This window comes from Hippopotamus amphibius, chromosome 4 (genome assembly GCF_030028045.1).
Source record: "Hippopotamus amphibius kiboko isolate mHipAmp2 chromosome 4, mHipAmp2.hap2, whole genome shotgun sequence".
NCBI classification, from domain to species: Eukaryota; Metazoa; Chordata; class Mammalia; order Artiodactyla; family Hippopotamidae; genus Hippopotamus; species Hippopotamus amphibius.
Window position 1 is genome coordinate 42,633,113 of NC_080189.1, and position 21,845 is coordinate 42,654,957.

General features: G+C 48.3%; 1 protein-coding gene and 1 pseudogene across 2 annotated transcripts in view; both read right to left on the bottom strand.

Annotated features, from left to right (window-relative positions):
- Positions 1–21,845, bottom strand: part of EEPD1 (endonuclease/exonuclease/phosphatase family domain containing 1) — a 123,192-nt gene that overhangs the window by 68,193 nt on the left and 33,154 nt on the right. The gene's annotated exons all lie outside the window — the stretch shown is intronic.
- Positions 356–11,135, bottom strand: LOC130851097 (dr1-associated corepressor-like; annotated as a pseudogene).

Consider the following 21,845-nt stretch of genomic DNA (forward strand, 5'->3'; position numbering starts at 1 on the left):
GAAAAGAAATGAGCGTGGACCACTGTTCCCAGCTTTATGTACAGCGAACCTTTCACCCTGTCTTATAGCCATTACAAGACGGTCTTCCCACCAGTTTCTAGAGGGAAAGAGCCACAATTGATTCATCTTCATACCCCTAGTGTCCAGCACAGGGTCTGGCACCCAGGAAGGAATCAATAGACATTTGCTACACGGTCCCGAGGCACACCTTTTAATTTTTTTAATTAAAAAAAGTTTTCCTTTTCTTATTATTTTAACAAATTTTAGAACAGCTCTAACGTCTCTCTTCCCCCCCAGAGCAACTAAAACCAGCTAAAAGGGGGTGGGGCCTGGGGGGCAGAAGGCGCTAGGAGTCCTAACCCTCTTCATCCTCTATGTCAGGTGCTGAGGGGTCTGGGGGCGCTGGGGGCAGAGGCAGAGTTGAGGTGAAGGGCATGAAGGGTGTTGGAGGGCCCTGAACGTGGGCAGGGGGGTGGCCGGCCGGGGTGGGGCCTGTGGTCTCTCCCCTCCCCCGTCAGTATCTGTGTCCTCAGACTCCGCCTCCTGCTCTGAGTCCGACCCCGACAGCTTCTTGTCTTTGCCCTTGCGTCCCATCTCACCATGCTGCCCGGTGCTTCCGCCTGGCTTCCGGCCCCTGCAGGGAACCTTGTCCCCATCCACGTGGCTGTCTTCCCCGTCCCCCTGCATGCCAGGCACAGATGCCACCAGGTCCTTCAAGAAGTCAAACTGCGGCTCCAGCTCAACGCACTGCTTCAGGTGGGATGTGCTCGTGGTTGTGGTGTTTCGGGACGGGGTCACTTGGCAGCCCTTCTTCCACAGTGACTCCAGGAAAAGCGCGAACGCCCGAGAGATGATGACAGGCACAGCCGCCGCCGCCTTCCCAGTCTCTTCATCCATCTGCATGATCTTGATCCGTGCTGGGGGCAACCGCACGTTGCACTTCTTCTTCCTCTCTCGCCGAGCCGGGCCCAGCACCGCCGCCTGCGGCCTCCCGGCCCCTGGGCCAGCTTGCCACCCACCCGCCACAGTTCCCCGGAGTCCCACACCTTTTTAAAACCACGGGTGCACAGTAACGTCCAGCCACTTCAGGAACTCTGTGGAGACGCTCCAGAATATGGGGACGGACGGGGGAGGTGCACACAGGAAAGAGGCAGCCCCAGCTTCTGCAGCCCTGGTGGTCCCATGTGTTTGCCAGGCTCTGATACCTAGACTTCACTCCCTGTCTGTTCTGGGGTAGCTGAAAATCCCCGAGGACCAGACACCCCTGAGTCTCATGGGGGCTCCACGAGTCAAGGTCACCTCACTCAGGTAGACAAACGACCCATGCAACCCAATGGGCTTATGTAGGAGGCCTGCTCGCTGCAGATCTGGCCTGCGGGGTGGTCAGATCTCACCTCCTGCAGAATCTGTTTCAGCCGCCAGCAAAGTCCAGCCATACTTACTAACACTGTTCTCCTCTCTGCTCAATCACCCAACCTTGACAGACCATGAACACGTAGCCCGTGCAGGATGCTGAGCTACGAAATAGTTCTGCTTGCGAGGATTTCTCAGTCTAACTGCGAGACACCAAACCAAGAGACTGGGCTTAACCAACACTGAGAGGCAACGAAGGCAAGCAAGGGGTCTCGGAGATTGGACCCGAAGAACCAGGCCTAAAGACTTGCTCTCTCTCCAGACCCCTCAGTCACAAGGTCCAACATTCAGCAGACACTGAAGACTCACCCATTCTCACCTTGCAGGCCACCATGAGGCCACCTCCGGACCAAACGAGTGCGAAGAGGAAAAGGGACAGGGAGTGGAGACTCATTCTAGGACACTGGGGAACAGGCATCAAAGCTTTAAAATGTGCAGCCCCTTTAACCCAGCAGCAACCTTTGGGAAACTAAGAACGTGTTTAAACATGTATGTTTAGTACAGAGTTATTAGAAATACATGTTTTTTAAAAGGAAAAGCTTAAATCCCAAACAGCAAAGATTAAACGGGAATAACAAGAGTGCCTACCTCAGAGCACTCTGTGAGGATGAAGTGAGTTTACAGAGAGCTTAGAACAGTGCCCAGCACCAAACGAGTCTTTACAAAACCTCCTCATTGCCATCCTCATCCTTGTTGCTGCTGTCCTTAGATGAATTACGATGCCTTTACCCAACTCAGCCATTTCACTACTAAAAAAGAGCATTCAATGACATGAGGAAAAGATTAAAAAGTAATATTTCAATTACTTTTGAAAAAAATGATTTATAAAACTATACATCAGCGTGATCCCAATTTTGTACAAATAAACATTTATTCATGAACAAAGGAAATGGAGATCGGAGGTGTATTTGCCAAGATGCTGACAGCAGTTCATCCAAATGGTGGTATTAAGGATGATTTTTCTTTATTATTTGTGCTTTTCTGACTCCTCCAAATTTTCATAGTAAAATGTGTGCTTTTTTATGAGATTTTTTTCAAATTAAAAAGTGAGAGAGGGGCAACTTTAGGCCTACTGCGTAATTTTCATTAAACGAATTGGCTGGTTTCCTTCAGCCCCTGCAGAGGAGGGTCCAGGTTCTATTTTTATTGCCATGTTTCCATCGCACTACAGATAATGGTTACTCCCACGAGGCAGCTTTTTAAGGTGATGATACAGTCTTTCTAGAACAGCTAATTACCTCTGAGCCTTTCAGTTGAGTCTGAAAGAGAACCAGAGTTTTAAAAACACAAGCCTCTCCCTCACTGGAGTTGTGGGGAAAGGATGAGCCACACTGGCCGGTATTACTTTAGAGTTTCTGGCGGTTTTCCGCTTTCCTCCGCTCGTCTGCTAGAAAGGGGAAAGAAAAGGAAGGAAAATGACTGCAGAACGGGAACAGCAACTGCACAGCGCGGCCTCGACCTGCGGTGCTTTCCTGAGCTGCTTCCTGTGCAGGTGCAGCCCACCTCGACCACCCCAGACCCCGTCAAGGTGGCCACACTGCAAAGCCACTGTGCCGAGCCTGGACCCTGACCCAGCCCTGCCACCAGGATCTGCACCATGACAAGCATCAGCTGCCCTGCATTCTGCCTGCTCTCCCAGCTGCCACTCTTCCTTCTCTGGGAATTGCAGGTCTATACCCAGAACCCAACACCCGTCCCCCACGAGATAAGAGTGACCCGCCAGCACGTCCAGCCCCACCAGAGAGTGGGGCCAGAGGGCCTGGCAGGTGGCTCACCCAGAGCAAGCACAGAAAGGCAGGGAGGACACTGCGGGGTCACTGCCTCCACTCTGTGTACGAGAGGGCACGGGGGTGGCCGTCCCGCTTTAGACACCAGAAGGGAACCCGGGCCAGTACAACATGGGATTCAAGAACGGGGCTTGAAGGAAGCTCTGGGTTTGAATCCCAGTTCCACTTCCAAGCAACGTGACCTTAGGCTCCCATTAGCCTTTCTAAGTCCCAGAGTCCAAGGCTATAAAATGGGGCTAGTGGTGGTCCTACGTTGTAGTCCTAGTGACAGTTAAAGGCACTTAAAGCTGGATCAGGTTGATGAAGTGTAGTTTAGTTTACAAGACAACCTGCACAGCACCTGAGTCCAGCTGAGAGGAATCAGGTCTGGCAGGCAGAAGCGTCCTGTGCTGCCGCCTATCTCCCGTGGGCACCCACGGCAGCTGGATGCCGCCAGCTTCCATGTGGAGGCCCCAGGCACGCCTGGCACAGGCGAGGAAACAGGCTGAGAAACCCAAGTCCCACAGAAAATAGACAACCCCTCCCGGGCAAGACTCTGGCCAGGCAACACCACGTAGAGGCCCCGGCTGGAACTCCAGGATGCGGGCAGGACCTCGGGCCCTCCAGTCTCCGGGGGAGAGATTTCCACATAAGGCCGGGCCTGGAACGATGCGTCCTGAAGCTTCTTCTCTCTAGAGCTCACGCTCCTCAGCTCTCGTACTGATTCTCACCTAGTCCCCCGATGTAGAGACGGGCGACGAGACCCTGCTCTCTTGGCTCGGAATCCTCTTCTGCGTCAAGTCCTTGCATAAAGGTTTCTTGACTCTTAAAGCACCTGGTAGAACGCAGATTCTGAGTCTCTGGGTCTGGGGTGGGGCCTGAGACTCTGCATGTACAACAACCTCTCAGGTGATGCCAATGCTGCGGGTCTGGGAGAAGCAGGGGCTCGAAGGCTTTGAAGGAGAATCCTAGAGGAGGCCTGAGCCGGCAAAAGAGCGGCTGGGGCAGGATGGATCGGGCCTCCGTCCTACCTCAGGCTTCATCCAGCCAAAGCCAGTCGGAGAGCGTCTCACCTGCGAACCTGCTTTCTCGACCTTGGCTATAAATGCACGTGTGAGTTTCTGAAACTACCACACGAGAGGGTGCACAGTAGAGGCTGACAGAGATAAAGGGCAGGTCAGGGAAAGACGGGAAGGTGGGAAAGGAGACAAATCCCTTCTCTGTCTTTGGGGAAGGGAATGTTACACACTGTGGGTGGCACACAGCCTCTCATTTATCCCATAACAACACCCAGGGGTGGCGGATGAGGAAACGGAGGCTCGGACAGGTAACGCGACCTGCCTTGTACCGCTCAGCTCATCGTTATCAGAGGCAAGATTTTAACCCAGAACAGGCCTTTCTGGCCCCAAAACTCAAGTACTTTACTCCACACCCTGGTGTGGAAAAGACGCCGGGACCTTTCACCCAGCTCCCCCCAAAGTTAACTACTTACAAAACACAGTGTAATTATCTCAATCAGGGCACTAACGGCGATACAATACTATTAGCTCTTAACTATACTGCTCTACAGACTATACTCATATTTCCCGAGTGTCCACTGAGGGTCCTTCCTGCTCTAGGACGCAGTCCACGGCCCCACACTGCATTCAGCCACCATGCCCCCTTGGTGCCCTCCAACCTGAGGCCGTTCCATTATCTTTGTTTTTCGTGACCCTGACAAATGTAAGGGTACTGGCCAGTTATCTGAAGAATGTCTCTTGATTTGGGTTTGTTTGCTGTCTCCTTGTGATTAAATTCATATCATGCATTTTGGCAAAAATACCACAGAAATGAGGTTGTACTCTTCAGGGGGCATCGTACTGGTGTCTCCGCGGCAGAGTTACCACTTTTCCCTTTGGAAAAGTAAAAAAGTACCATTTGGATGGTAACTAACAACCAGCCCGTGAGGAGTCACTTGGAGACCACCCAAATGTCTGAACAGGTGATTCTGGTGCGGGCTCTGTTCGAGGGCTGCGGGGCTGGAGGAGCAGTGAGGAGAGCCAGAACTCAAGAAACCCGGGTATGTGTCTGACTGCCAACTGGCACAACAGACAAGCTGCAGAAGATTCCAGCAATAGCCTCAGGCATGAATCCAGCCTGGGAAATTTGGTAATCTCAGTAACAACAACAAAACAACCCAAAACACAAACCAAAAACACCCTCGGTGTCAACCTCCCAGCAGAAATGTTCTGAAGGGCAAATGCAGCACTCACGGCATCCAAGCTAGAAAACTGGAACGTTGCAGGTAATGATTCCCCCAAAGTGAGCATTTCTTTCTAGAACTGAGCTCTTATTCTGCAGCAAAACCGGGCATGCTTAAAGAAATATGATGCGGGAGACAGCACCGACAAATTTTAGAAAAGAGCACTAAGAGCTCAAGATTTACAAGGTGATAAATAACGGCTGTCATTTATAAATGCCTGCGAAGGGCCAGGTGCTCCGTGCGTCCTGTGTCAGGGCTGGTCCTTGTGACAACCCCGTCCAGGTCGGGGGGAGTGCATCACAGTGCCCACAGCCTCTGGGCTCTGATGATTCTGATGCTTTCAGCTCCCTTCCCCCAGGGGAAGTGGCTCTCCCCTTTCTAGATGCTAGGGGCACCACGGCTTCTGGAGAGCGCGTGTGATTCCCATTTGAGGGAAGAAGCAGCTGCAACTCAGAGAGGACGCCATCACCCAGCCAGGAGAGAGAGAGTGGGAATCTGAATCAGGCCTATCCAATGACAGGCTGTCTCTCTAGCTCATTTTTTCCCCCAAAGGCTCTGCAAAGCTGATCCAGGGAGTCCTGAAAGTTTCAGAAGTCATGGACTTATTAATCCCAAACATTACTGATTATTATTCCTTATTATTAATCACGGGCATGAGGCCTCATGTCCCATAAATGCCATGTCCTGCCGTCTCTCAGCAAGTCCCCATCCTCCCCTCTTCCTTCCTAGGGCCAGGCCAGTAATTAGAAAACCAAAAATTATAAAGGGGGGGATAATGAGCTTTTAATAATAATGATAATAATGATTCCCCCCCCCGCCCGAAAATTCTTATCATCCAGACAGCCCTGGCACTGGAAAACCAAAGCACCTTAGTTTCCTGATACCTGGCTGGTAAGGACAGCACCGGGATAAGGGGGTCTGAGGCAGAATGTGCTGAGTGTTGGCGAGACACTGCACCTTCTGGAGAACTTTCTTCAGATTTCTCAGAGGGAAAAAGGGCTCTTATCTCCTAAGGACAAGCCTGCATTTCTGGGCTGGGATGCCAGTCGAAGGGGTTATGTAAAACTTGTGTGTCCTGACGGGGCTAGCTGGGTGAGCAGGAAATCCTGAGACTCCCAGCAACGTGCAAGGCACTCTTCCGCTTTGGAGGAGCAGCAAGAAGGCTCCCTGGGCCTCCCTGGGGTTCTTCCCCTCATGGAGAGAGCTCTTAGCACAGCCAGCAGAGCACCCTCATCCGCCCAGCCTCGCGGCTCAGACCACAAGGCAGGAGTACGTCAGTGGACGGGCGGGGGCAGGCTCCACCCAAGTGACCACGAGCACACGCTCAGGAAGACAGCTCCGGCTGGGGCCTCTGGGGCAGAGGCGACGGCGACCACAGCGCCCATCGATCTTAAACCATGCCTTGACGGAGCACAGCATCCATCCTGTTCCCACTCACAGGGAATGCCGGATGTCTGATCTTGTAAAGCTTCCTTTTCATGTTCAGGGAAGAAGATGCTTCACATTCCAGCATTCAAGTGATTTATACTTTGTGTGCAGACCTACAGAGTTTCCACCAATGCACATTTTGTCAGAGTTCTTTAGCTAAAATTGGAAAAGACACTACAAACTCAGTTCATAAGGGCAGAAGGCCTTACGGGATGGCTTTCTCAGCTTCTTTTACAAATCATTAAGAGGGGAAACATTTTTCAGATCTGCCCCTGATCTCACAGTGAGAGGCAGATAATGGACTCACTGCCAGTAGCATCCCATTAGGGAAGCCGTGCTCTGGGCCTGGCTCTGACCCAGGCTCACTGGGTCAGGGCAGCTCTGAGTCACCGCTTGTCTCCCGTGCGCGTCGGACATGCTTCCCCTTGCCCGCCTCTTACTTCAAGGTCTGTCAGGCCTCAGTATCCCTCCAAGAAGCCAGCCCTGTTAGCACTCTCAGCCCCACCTTCACAGTAATAGGCTGACTGCTTGTGGCGCTGGAAGGGGGGCCCTGCCCCCTCGAGCTTCACTGTATCACCAGGACCCACCTAGGTCCCTGCAGAGCAGGCACTCAATAATACCTGATCGCTGGAGGAACATAGAAATGGACAAAAGAAGAAATGAGTTAGAAACAGACTACATCAGGAGCCCTATCTGGGGCATTAGGAGGGATTAGCTTCAAAACGAAAGAGTTTAGTCGTCTCCAGGGGCATGAGTATTTTGAGTCTCGTAACTGATGACCAGGTGAAGACACACCCAAATCACCACTGGAATCAACTAATGAATCCCGGCACACACAGGGTCACATGGATTTCTGCTAACATGCCCACACTTTTTAAATGGGCACTTCAAAGCTAAAGGGTTAGGCAAGCTAGGATGAGGAAGGCTGGTTTAGGACCCAATGCCGCCTCTCCCATCCACGTCTCTCCAGGGGGAGCCCCCGACTCAATCTCACTACTCTTCCTAGACCAGTCCACACGCAGCCCGGGCCCCTGCCACCTAGCAGGACGTGTACGGTGCACTACCCCCGCTGTCCACCTGCCCCAGAAGCACCTGGGATGCTATCAGAGATTATGACCACTGGCTTGTGTCCCATGCTGAGTCAGACTCACTGCGATTGGGAACAGGAAATCTGCACTTAAAAAGGATGCTCAGGTGAACCTTCGGTAGAAGGACATTGAGGACCACTGCTCTAGCAAGAACTAACAATCACTTAGAGTCTGTCCCATTTGCCATCCTTGGACTAGAATAGTATCCCTGGAAAGCCACATGGGGGACTTTTTCCATGAGAATAGGATCTTAACCGAGTATTTACACGCTCTGGGGGATGTGATTCAGAAGACTTATGTTTTGATGCAAGGGAAGTACGAGGTAATAAGATGCAGAAAGAAGGTGGCAGCAGGAGAGGCCAGGCCTGGGGATGTCCTGTGAGGGTCTCCTGCCCCAGGAAATACTCACCTTGGAGGGGGCCACAAGGAATGGACAGGGAGGGATGCCAAAAGAACTACTGATGAAATCAGGATGAAAATCACCATTGATGCTTTCACTCATTCATTCACCATTTCAGGATTCCTTCCTTCCACATGTACTTAACATGCCTGGACATGGATTGGACCCTAAAGTATGAATTTGCCTGCACATATATCCAACCCTTTCCCAAGGAGGACCTCAGGGCCTGGCAATCATGCCCAGTGGATAATGTCCACTGTAGACATCATCATCTTCCCCACATGGAACCAGAAACCCGAAGGTCCCTCACATACAAACTCAGATCTTTCCTTGACCTCACAACAGAAATAGCCACAATTCTTCTGGAACGAAAAGGACTCAACACATGAAGTTCAAAGACCACACAAAATAAACCCAGGACTGGTGAGTCTCAGGATTGGTGGGGGCTGCTTGGCCCTGAGGACTCAGGTAGAGACAGAGGCTCCAGGCAAAACTCTCCAAAGCCCTCACGCTGTGTCCAAGGCTTTATTTTGCTGTTAGCTCTACCCAACACTATGATATGGCCCCAAAGGGCACCTGAGAGGGAGATGATGACTATTCTGGAAAAAACTTTAAGAACAGTACCAGGATGAGTGTAGCTAGGTTACTACCGGTCACCACTTATGGTGGCAATTGATGGCCTGCATTCCTGAATTCCTCCTAGAAAACACAGCCCTGGGCACATGTTAAACAAGACTGCCCCTCACAGAATGTGAAATAACACCCCACAGTGTCCAAAGGCAGAGCCTTCTAGAAGCTGTGATCCCTGGAGCTTTTCCAGATATGCCTCTACTAGGACAGGGAATCTGGCCACCCCAGGCATGACTCCATCAACACAGTAATGAAAAATCCAGAGCTTCATTGGTCTTCCTGCCCTTCCTCTGTTCTTTCCAGCTTCCCTCTGCCCTCAGGGTAACCCCGGGGCTCTGAATGGCCTCCTAAGGCCTGCCTAAAGGGGTCCCTTCCTTCCTGCCCAACCTCATCGCTCCCTATTTCCACCCCCCCCCAACTCCGAGGCATCCTCTCTGTACTCCAGCCATACTTTGCCTTCATACTCTAAACCTCTGCACTTTCTCCCTCTGGGGAACTCTGCTCTCTGGGCCCCTTCTTCATCTAACTTCCCCTGGTGGGCACTCCGGATCTCGGCGTTCATCATCAGCTCTTCCAGGACCCTTTCTTGACGCCCCAAGATTCGGTTAGCATCCTTGCTGCTGACGTTGAACTCTGTGCCCTGCTCGCCTTCTGCACTGAACCAGGAGTTTCTTCAGCACAGGCACAGGGTCAGGGCCCAGCAGAGTCAGGCTGCAACTACCTGGAGAGGGGCAGTCCCTCCCCAGGGCCCCTCCCTCCAGCAACCTGAGCCCCACATGGGAGACGGAGGGACAGAAGGGATCCTGTGCTACAGCCTTCCGTCCCCTCCTGGGGCATCAGGCCATCATTTGTCCTCGGGGAGAATGTGCAGCCCAATCGGCCCTTGACCTCGGGTCAGGGAAGAAGGAATCCTTTCCACTCTGATGCTTTTCATGTCCTGATCCAGAAGGTCTCTAATTTCATTCAGGGAAACACAATTTAGTTCTACTCATGGCCCAAGGAGTATCATTTCTACTCTTAGATTTCAATACCAACTTCTTTTTTAATGTAAGGGGAGCTGGGCTATGTGACCGTCTCTGACTTTAGTGAACCAGGTCTGCCCAGGATCACGTACCGCTAAGATGCAGGCCTGGTAAGGTTCTCCCCCTCAAGTCCCATGTTTGTTCAGTCTATGACGACACGGCAAGCGCTATACTCCTGACTTCTATATTTTTCCATATTCACGAGACAATTATTCCACTTGATTTTAAGGAAAGAGAAAGAAGGAATACATGCACATAGAGATGGACATCATCAGTGCCCTGAAAATCAGAGACAAAGGCAGGTATCAGCTACTGCAGAGAAGACCAATGGACAGAATATGCTGCCTGTTCATTCCGGTCATGTGGGTCTTCCCTCTGCCACTGCTCAGAAACGCCTCTTGCAGAGTTCTTTGCTCGATTCACGTGACACGAGGAGTTCACTACATCTGTTCTTTTGCTTTCTTCCCTTTTAAAAATAATTTGTGGTTTGTGTGTTTTTACACAATACAGATTAGCCAGCAGAGGATGCATCACTGCTCGCACACGGTCACTCCCGGTGTTTAAAAATAAAAATCACATCTGCAATGCAAAGCTCACACTCCGCTTTTAGAAAAGGGTGAGAGACGTGGGTGCCCAGGGCCTTCTTGTAAATGCGACTCAGCTCCCAGGTACCTGTGCAGAACTTGTAGAGATGAGGCATTTTAACCTGCAGGGTTCTGATAATCTGAAAGAGTCAAGGTGCCCCAAACCTGGACCTCCCAAAACCGCCCCTGCATTCTCAAGGACATGGGGCAGAGGTCACAAACAGCCTCAGGAGGACAGACTCTTAAGCCAGAAAAGGCTGTGGTCTCTGGCCACAAACTGTCCCCAGGATAAGCTCCCTCAGACTAATAAAAAAGAGCAACCTTGAGTCACAAAATGAAGTGTGTCTGGTTGGAGACCCAGCGTTGGCATCTGGGATGGTTTTAATCAGAAGTGCCCGGATTTACACCTCCCAGGACGGCTCACACTTGACCAGGCAGCTGAGCATGTCACTAATCATTCCTAATCCCAGTGCTCATCTCTCTCCTTCAGGATGGGTTCAAGCCTCACTGTGGAAAGTAAACTACAGCTAGCCCCCGTCAGTGCCACCTCGGTCTCGGCCATCACGGGAGAGGGGACTCGGCAGACCAGGTGGCAGCTGCCTCCAGGCTACTCCATCTGCCCCCCACACGCCCCACCCTGCCACCCCCAGCCACTCCCTGGTGTGCAGCACACACCCTCTCCCGTGCTTACCTATGGCTGTGCCAAAAAGGTTTCACCCACAGCAAGGGCTCAAGGCCGAAACAGTGGATTTTAGGTCCTAAATCAAAGCCATCTCAGACTGGCTGACCTTGGGGCCCCGTCTCCTTATCCTACTAACTCACTCTTGTCAGTCCAAGCACACGCTTAATTTGAGGACCCGCAACCCAGCTGCCCAAGGTAATGAGATCTTGGCACAAACCAACTCTTCTCAGGAGAATGCTTCCCTGACAGAAACCACGGGCACTTCATGACTTGGTACTGCCCTGGTTATTTCCTAGCATGGTCTGGTTTTAGACCACCTGGCCCAAACAAGGGAACTGTAAAGCTCCTACATGAAACGGAATGTGGAAATCGTTTCAAGTTCAGAAACCTCTTCAGCGTTTTTCTGGGGAAGAGGTCAGTGCCCGGTAATGACTTAAGGGAAGACAGCTGGCAAGGGACCAGAATGAGGAAGCCGGAGCACTCGGGCTGTGGCGGGTGCGGGTCATGCTCCCAGCCAGCCCGGATCCATCCCAGGGGGCAGAGCCAGGAAGGATGCATGATGACTTGAGGGTGGGCTTCTCTAAAAATAACGGGGATAATCAAGCTGTAGGCTTCATCCCCCACTCTCCCACTTTCAAAGAGCGGGTTGTTTTACAACCCGGATTAGTGTCATTTTTATGTGCCAGGCTTCCATTAGGTATCAGACTCAGAGGACTAAAATAAACCTGAAGGAACAAAGGAAGCCGATGGGAGGGGCCAGATGTTTTCCCCTCTGCTGGGCTGCGAAGGCCACCCTGTGTGCTGGTTGCTGTTCCCACCGTGTCACCTTCAAAAGTAATCCCGTGCTTAAGGATAAAATGACGCACAGCCTTTGAAAAATCAAGCCAGAATCATGTCTCGGTCAGGATCAGATTGGTTTTTGTCTGACTATGTCACGGGACTTGAGAGTGCAGGATGGACAAAGGAGCCAAATCCAAGAGCCACCTGAGCTAAAAACAGTGGTCAGCCGTGAGTGCAGGTTTCCTGTGTGCACCTCTCATCCTCGCATCATCAAAACCAAAGGAGCACCTGTCGCTCTTTTTGGGAAACTGAGGCACAGAAAGGTTACGTAATTTGCCCAACCTGTCAGACACAGCCAGCCTGGGGCACAGAACGAGAACCAAGTCTAGCTGCAGACCTCTGCTCCTTTCCACAGTGCTGAATAACCTCAGCAAGGACACGTGGGTAAGTAACTTCTGGGAAGCCTTCCTTCTCGGCCATCATGGGGAGTGGAGGGTATGCACGTTCCTTTCTCCCCAAAGCACCTGTGCCGACCGGAGCTCTTAACCCAGGGAAGGTAGTCAGTAAAAGAATGGCTGCCTGGATTTCAAGATTCTCATATTCAACAAGTTTACCTCCAAAAGTTAACACAGCCAAAGAACTTCAAAAAGATTTAGGGAAATTAATGTCCACTGATAACATAAAGAAGTTCGATATGTTATACTATGGTTATCTGCATATTTAATAATAACATCAATATTAATATTTCAAGACTAGGGACTTCCCTGGTGGCCCAGTGGTAAAGAACCCACCTTCCAATGCAGGGGACTCAGGTTCGATTCCTGGTCAGAGAATTAATATCCCACATGCCGCAGGGCAACGAAGCCCACTCACCGCAACTACGGAGCTCGTGCGCCTCAACTAGAGAGCCCGCGTGCCACAAACTACATAACCCAAGCACCCTGGAGCCTGTGCACCACAACCAGAAAAGACAAAACCCACATGCCACAACTAGAGAGAAGCCCGCCACAATGAAAGATCCCACATGCCTCAATGAAGATTCCGCGTGCCACAACTAAGACCCAACACAGCCAAAAAAAAAAGAAAAAAAGGCATGCAAGTTTACTTCTTAGTCCCAGTTGTTTCAATTCAACTAAATAAAAATTCATTTGTAAGCCAGAACTGGACTTGTGGAAGTAGCTAATAAAAAAATAGACTAAATAAAACTATTCACAGATTATTTTCCTACGACTTCTCATTTTAAAAAATCTCCATTTTTCAACCAAATGTTCCAGCCTTCAAAATTCAGATTAGTTCTCGTCTTGAAATTTCTATAAACTGGGTCAATCCATCAGCAAACATAATTTGGAGGCCCATACTGTGCCAGGCACTGGGCTAGGCCCCTCCCTCAGAGCCCCTGCAGTGCGCTACTCACTGGAATCTCACATGCTGTGGGGCTAGGGCCATGGGCATGGTCTGACACCCACTAGCACCCACTGCAGAGCCCAGGGTGCAGGGCAGGAATGTCTCAATGGCACTGGTCACTGCATCAGGCTCTTCAAGATCTATAGCATCCGTCAAATCAAACCCACTCAATTTGCCATGCAATAAACAGATATTTTCATAATGTGGAAACCAATATTTGATAATAGATTGTAAAGCATTTCTAAATATGAAATTACATAAATCCTTGGTAACATTTAGCATTTTCATAGTAAAACATCAGAAGTAACCAATGGGCCTCCTAAGCATTCAAACACATTTAAAAATAAATGTCTACAAACAGCCCTCTACACATTTCAGAGCTCAATTTTTTTTAATGCAAACTACTCATTTCGGCAGATGACTAAGGAACCAGGACAAGAGGAAAGGATGCAGAATTAACTCTCACCACCTATTTACTGCAGAACTCATCTGAGTGAAGGAAAGGCCCTGATGGAAATTTTGCTTTTTATTGAAGCTGATTATTGATTCACAGCCCATGGGATCACAGGACCCTCCTTCCCCGCAGGACCCAGATGACAGTCACTCAGCCTGCCTGTCTCAGTTGCAGTCACAATGCTGCTGGCTGCAGTGTCCTATCTCTCAACAGAGTGTTGTGGGAATCGAAGGCCATTTGCTACACCATTGAGACTGACCTCAGCACAGTGCCAGCAGGTGCCAGACACACGAAATGACTGATAAAATGACAGACAGTGGGGAGAACAGGAAGTGCCTCTTCCTACTCATTTCTGGCCTCATTCTCAAATATAATCATTTTTGCTATACTGATTATCAAAAAAAGTGCATGTTCTAAAAATCCTATAGTAAAAAATAACGGGGCTTATAAAAAAAAGAGAGAGAGAGAGAATGATAGACTGCTCAAGACTGATGCAAATTTATACCCAGAGAATTAACAAAGCAAGTAACAATTACACATTTAAAATTACCAGCACAGTTAAAAACAAGTTAAGTTACGAATAAGTAGAGAAACAGCACTAGCAGATAAATATTTATACACCCATGTTCATAGTAGCATTATTCATACCAAGAGCCAAAAGGTGGAAACGACTCGCGTCTACAGATAGATGAATGGATAAACAAAGTGTGGAATATACATACAGAGGGCTATTACTCTGTATTAAAAAAGAAGGAAACTTGGACAGATGCTACAACATGGATGAACCTTGAGGATATTATGCTAAGTGAAACAAGCCAGTCACAAAAGGACAAATACTGTATAATTTCACTTATATGAGGTACTTAAAGAGTAGTCAAATTCATAGAGACAGAAAGTAGAATAGTGGTTGCAAGGTGCTGTGGGGGGCAAAAGGAATGAGAAGTTAGTGTTTGATTAGTATGTGGTTTCAATCTGGGAAGATGAAAAAGGCTCTAGAGATGCATGGTGGTGATGGTTGCATAGCAACGTGAATGTTCTTAATGCTAACATACTTAAACATGATTAAAACGGTAAATTTTCTATTACGTATATTTTACCACAATTTTTAAAAAAGAAAAAAGAAAAGGCTTCACTTAAAATCTTAAAAGGTACAGGTACCTTGACTGAAGAGGAGGTACAGAGGAATTGAGGCTGCCGAGTTGTAATAACAAGGGCAAAATGCACACAGCTCTGAGAGAGCCATGTAAAAATCACCTCTAGAACAGAGTACGCAGCCAAAATGAACCAAGAACAAGGTGAATGGGTTCTGTGTTCCGCCTTGCCTTGCAGGATTCTGCTGGATTTGCGCACTGTTATAAAATATTAATATGCTGGGAACAATTGACTTCCACATTACACTGACATCATTCCTATATTTATAATCATAATAGCATATGAGCTAACCTGTGTTACAGAAATACATGTTGCAGCCAAAACGTTCGGTATTTAGCATTTCCAATAATAGTTCCTAAGACTACTGAAAGAATGGTTAGCTTACTAAATTTTAATCAGTCCAAATTTTGCATTTACCCCAGCCATAGCAATGACCTTGCCTACACTTCCACCCACACAAGTACACACTCATGCATCCTTACCTGTTCATTTATTTTGAGTTACTTTTTTTTTAATTGAACGTCTTCAATCAATATTATTTTATTTTATTTTTAAAAAATTTTATCTTGAGTTACTTTTAATTGCTTGCCTTGAATCACTCTACTTCCCTCAGATTAATGCAGACATTTTAATTTAGTCATAAAGGGAAAAACAGACAACTGTTAGGTCCTTCCAGTAGGCTGCTGCTGTTTCACAATCCAATATGAGAATGTGGTCATGCATTTTTGTTGTGGTTAAACGAGGCTACAGAACCCTCTTTGGGTTCCCCGATGAACCCAACGGATTCCCACTGAAGGTCTGGAATTGGTGCCAGAGGTACAGACACTTGGAATTTCACACTTCTCTCACTTGGGATAAACTTTCTGGGGGTCAGAGAGCCAACCTGCTCCAAAGTCTTTTCCTCACTGGCCATTATCACCCTTCACTGTGAACCCTAACGAAATAAGAGACTAGATTTTTAAGGAAGAAGAGGGTGAAAGACAGAAGGAAGGGAAACGGCGGGGAAGGGGGAGAGCCCTGAGAGGTGTTGGAGTGAGGCCTGGATGCTAATAAAGTCTTGGCCATTTGGCCTCTGGGTCCCTGGGGTATGCAGAGCTACGATTACATGCTATTGGTTTTCTACCTGTGCCAGGAAGAAACCAACCCACTAAGCAAAATAAATGCGCCTCTAGAAAGGAAAAAGTAAGGGTAAATGCACTTCAAGTATCCATATTTACAACAGAACTGCCAGTTATACTTGTTCCAATGTTAAATGGTCCCTTTGCCAGTTGGTAAAGGAATATTCTGATTTATGCTGTACACTTTTACGCCAAGGTAAAAGCTCTCTATGGAGCTTAAAAGAAACTTGATATAGAACACACGATCCCTGCAAAGCCCAATGACATGCAAAACAAACACGCTGCCGCCAACACAAAGGGCACAAAGTAAAACATCAAAGCTGCTTAGGAACCGTGAACAGACACAGAGGCATGATTTTCTTTCCCCGACAGAAGCCATCCCCAATTCAGAATGCTCATGTCTTACCAGTGACCTTCATGAATTGGAGAGGGCAGCGTCTTTCTAGGGTAGCAGTGTGATGGACCACAGCCCATGGGAGTTAGGGCAAGGGAATCCACACACTCACCATTGTTACATCATGTCCGGCACAGGGATGCCTGATGACGGTGTGATCAATGAAACAAAAATTCCTTAATTAGACACCAAAAACTGGCCATTCTACCTCCAATCCATTCCCAAGAGAAATTCTTGCCCCCATGCACCAAGAGATACATACGAGAATGTCTGCAGCTGGGGACTTCCCTGGCGGTCCAGTGGTTAAGACTCCACACTCCCAATGCAGGGGGCCGGGGTTCAATCCCTGGTCAGGGAACTAGATCCCACACGCCACAACTAAGATCCTGCATGCCACAACTAAGACCTGGTACAGCCAAACAAATATTTAAAAAAAAGAATGTCTGCAGCAGTACTGCTTGTGATAACCAAAAATGGGAAACAACCTAAGTATCCACCAACAGTAGAACGGATGTCAATTTTGGTGCACCCACCAGCCACACAATGGAAGGTACAGCAGGGAAACGGAGAGATCACAGCTACCTGCACCTGTATGGAGGATCTCAAGCATGACAGGGAGTGGAATAAAAAATGAGCTGCAGACAAATACACAGAATGTGATTCCATTGATATGAAACTCAACGACGCGTCTGTTTAGGGATACAAACATATGTGGCAAAACTCTCCAGAAAAGCAAAGAAATGATGAACAATGAAGAAAGTTCCAGCAAGTAGTGATCTCTGTGTGGGGAGGGCACACAGGGAACTTCAAAATAACAGCGTTGTCTTTCTTAAGTTGGGCGGTAGGCATATGAGTATTCCTAGAATTGTTAATTCTTTATATTTTATATATATATATATGTTGTGAAAGTTTTTGTAGTAACTCATTTTTATAAGAACGCTATTTTTAAAAGCTGCCTGGCTATGAGAGAGGACTAAAGAATCATTCGTGCCTCAAAGTGAAGGGATTATGGCAAATCTTCCAGGGAAGGAAGAAACAAAGGGCTGTCGTTCCAGGGCTCTCTCCTGCCCTCACACGGTCCCAGGTCTGATAGTCCCAGAGCACACTTGACTCCTGACTATGTGAATGGCACCCAGCTAAGATGGATTCTGGGTGAAACATGGTCTGGGGGCTGCTGAGTGTACATAATCCCTCTTCTTTCTTAGAAGGGACCAAAACACATCCGTGGTTTGGGACAAGGGTCGGCAAACTGCAAACCTGTGGGCCATATCCAGTTTTTGTACTGCCTGTAAACTAAGAATGGTTTTGACTTTTTTTTGAATGGTGGAAAAATATCAAAACAAGAATAATATTTTATGACATGAGGAAATTATATGAAATTCAAACGTTACTGTCCATAAAGTTTTATTGGACCACAACCACATTCACTGACCTGTGGCTGCTTTCATGCTACAAGAGAAAATGGAGAAAATTGGCTAAAGTATTTACTATCTGACCCTTTGCAGAAAAAACCTGCCGCCCTTGTCCTAGAAAAAAGTTTAAAAAATAAATCAGATCAGGTACAGAACCTAAGACACAAAATTTGCTTCTGTGCTTATATGTGACCTCATTTCATACGGAACGTATGGCTGCTTATAAGATAACATAATATAGTATAAATTTAAAAAATAACCTAAATAAATTATAAATTTAAAGAATAATCTGGCTCAAATGCAGAGACAGGCCCAGAGAGAAAGGCATGAGATCTACACAACTATCAACACTGGAATACCAATCTGTGTTTTGGGCGGCCAAAGCAGAAAGGTACACCATTGTGGAAAAAGTCATGTAGTCTGAGGAAAACAAACAAAAACATAACAGTTATTTTAAGCAAATCTGTTCTCCCATCAGGTGTGAAGCCACAGCACTGACGGACGAAGTCCTAACAACATCCCCGGGTGACAGCTTCCTGCGACCCAAGCCAAATATACAATTTGACAGCACAAGAGGAGCCCTCTATCAGGCAGGTCTACTAAGTAGATGTGACCAGATTTTGTCAAAAAGAAACCATGCTCCAATTTGCTGGGTCTCCATTATCTTCTTCTCCCAGGAGCGCAGCTAGATCGTGTGTTCGCCAAGTAAAAACCTGTGCCAAGCAAGCCAGGTTTTGGTGCCCGTGGAGAACACGATGAAATGTGCATGCCATCTGCACATCCTCAGACACTCAGAACAGCCCACGGTCAGCTGCCTGGACTTGGGGAGAACAGCTATGACAGGTGGGCATGTGAGCCGGCTCAGGAGCAGGGGCTTAGAAACAGGGACTGCCACCCTCTGGGCCTTCTCTCCAAGGCCTTCCTGACCCCATCCACCTAGAAGTTCTGACTCACCCCCACTGGAGCTTTAGGGTTGCCACGGCAACCCCTGTTCACGGAGGAAGAAAGAGGCAAGAGGTCAAAGGTCAGCATGACATGAAGCGTGGAGGCTAACTGGATGCGAACACTCAAAAGAGCATCCACAGACACGAAGCAAAACTTTAAAAGGGTTAAAAGGTACAAGATGCTGCATTTAACCTCAAGGGTGCTGTTTTAGTGCCTGCCTCTGCATGTTGGCCCTGTGTCCATCTGCTGAAGGGAAGGAGCCTCTTTGCTTCTGTTGTATGATGGCGCAGACAGAGTCCCGATTTGGGGATCAGGAGTTGTGATCCTGCCCTGAAAGCTCAGTGGGAACTTAGACAGGGCAAAAGTGGCTGAGACCAATTTGGTTTTACAGGTGTCCCTAGGCATCCATGGGAGATTGGTTCTAGGACCCCCTCAGATGTCAAAATCTGAGGATGCTCAAGTCCCTTATATAAACTGGTGTGGTATTTACATATAACCTGTGGACATCCTCTTGCATACTTTAAATCATCTCTAGATTATAATAATTTATAACACCTAATACAATGTAAATGCTATGTAAATAGTTGCTGGTACACAGCAAATTCAAATTTTGCTTTTTGGAACTTTCCGGAATATGTCCCCCAAATATTTTCGACCCAAGGTCAGTTGAATCTTCGGATGTGGAACCCATGGATACAGGGAGACAAATGTAATTACAAAAGAATAATCAGTCCATTTATACAACATATTGTAACATATTTATATAACATTTTATTTGTATATAATTTTGGAAGGTAATACATTCACATAGTTCAAAAAATCAAGACGCTGTGGAGAGACACACTGAGAAATCTAGCTCCCACCCCCATCCCCCGTGCATCCCCCTCACCAGAGATGACCATTTTATTGGAACTTTAGTGTCCACCCAGCTTACCTTAATGCATTCACAAGTAAATATGAATACATAGCCTTACTTTTCTCTCCCTTTCTTACACACAAAGGTTTATGCTGTTCTCTACCTTACTGTTTCCCCTAACAATATAGAATGGAGATCTTTCCACATGGGCCCTCTCTTTCTTCTGTTACAGCTGCAGAGTGTCTGCCTGTGTGGCTGGACTCCATGTGCTACAGTGGACACACAAGCTGTTTCCAGGCTCTGCCGTCACAGACAACGTGCAATGTGGAAACTTATCCAGACTTCACTCTCTGTGTGCAGGTTTGTTTGTAAGATAAATTCCAGAAGCATATCAGAGATTTTAATTCCCCTTCCCCCAGGCCACTACTGAATAAATTATGTTTATTTTTGTCAATGGCTTTAGTCAATGATGAGAAACACAAGAGATGGGAACCGGGGTAGCAAAAGTCTTGGAATCCTTTTCTCGGCTGGCAATGTGAGAGGAGGAATAATATTGTATAGCAAGGCCGTCCTGTGGTCCTGGGCCTTCTTCTCCCCCTCCTTGTTAACACTGACAAATAAGGGGCTGAAGAAAGAATAACTGAACATGTGGGATGTGGACATAAATGCTCCTAACAAGTCTATGAAAAGGGAAGCCTTGAGCCGCACTGCCCTGCTGGTCTGTGGCACTGAAGCTGGAGGCACCAAGAGAAACTCCAGGTGTTTCCTAACTCTGTTGCCATATTTATTTATCTCCTACACCAATGTATTTCCACATGTACCCACATTTTCCTCTAGAATGAGGAAGGGTCACTGAGGGCTAGGAGCATGAAGAATCTGCAGGGTACAGGCCAAACTCAAGGGGCTTCTTGCCCTGGCCGCCCTCAGCTAGCAAATTCAACTCAAAACTTCATTTTACGCCTTCCATGTCAGGCTGTGTGAGATGCTAGGAGTCCAAAGATATCATCTGTCATCTTTTTTTTTTTTTTTTTTTTTGGCTGCGCTGCACAGCATGCGGGACCTTAATTCCCTGACCAAGGATCAAACCTGCACACCCTGCAGTGGAAGTGTGGAGTCTTAACCAGTGGATCACCAGGGTAGTCCCATGATCTCTCATCTTGAGAAATCTACAAAAAGTCAACCCTGGGATGGGCAGTTCAATTTGATAGTTGCCAAACCCAGAGATGAGCATAAGACACAAAAAGAGAGCCTCAGCGAGGAGGGGATACCCGGCCCACTTGTGCTGCACTGACTGCAGAGTTTCCAAGTGTGGAAGGAAGCAGAAGCAGCTGGCAGAAATTAGAGTGGCGGGATGTGGGGTGGAGTTGGGGGGCGAGGAGTAGGGACACAAGATGAAGAGGGCATGTGGACAGATAACGTCTGACCACCTGGTGAACCCTCCTCAGTGGTCCTCAAACTCCTGCCTGCACCAGCATCACCAGGGAGATGTCAAATGCACATTTCCCAGGCACCACCCACAGAGGTCAGATCTAGTAGGTATTAAGCAGGGTCAGGAATCCACACCAAAAAATCGCTCTGAGTAATTCTGCAGGTTATCCAACCTGACTTTAGGAATCGCTGCTGAAGACAATGGAGGCGTGGGGTGACAGGGGTGACAGGCAGGCCTTAACCATCCAGGTCACTCTGGAGCTGGCAAGTTACGAGGAGGTGGGAGGCCAGGAGACCAGTAAGGGGGACAATGCTGCATGAGGCCAGGTACATGATGATAGGGCTGAGGGCAGGGGCTTACAGAGAAAACACAGAGTTACGGTAGAAGTGAATGGACTTAACGACAGATGCCCACTGTCCCAACAGGCACAGAGCAGGGAAGGAGCCCAACCTGCCCGGGGTAGGGACCGCCTTCCCAAAGGAAGGGATTTTTAAGTTGGGATCTGAGGATGAGCTGGCATTAGTGAGACACCCAGGCAGACACACGCAGGCTTCTGAAATTCACAGCCAGCATTCGAAGGTAGGTATATGCCCAAACCTCCTGGGACTGCCACAACGCCACACTGTGTGTGCCCTGAGCGTGTCTA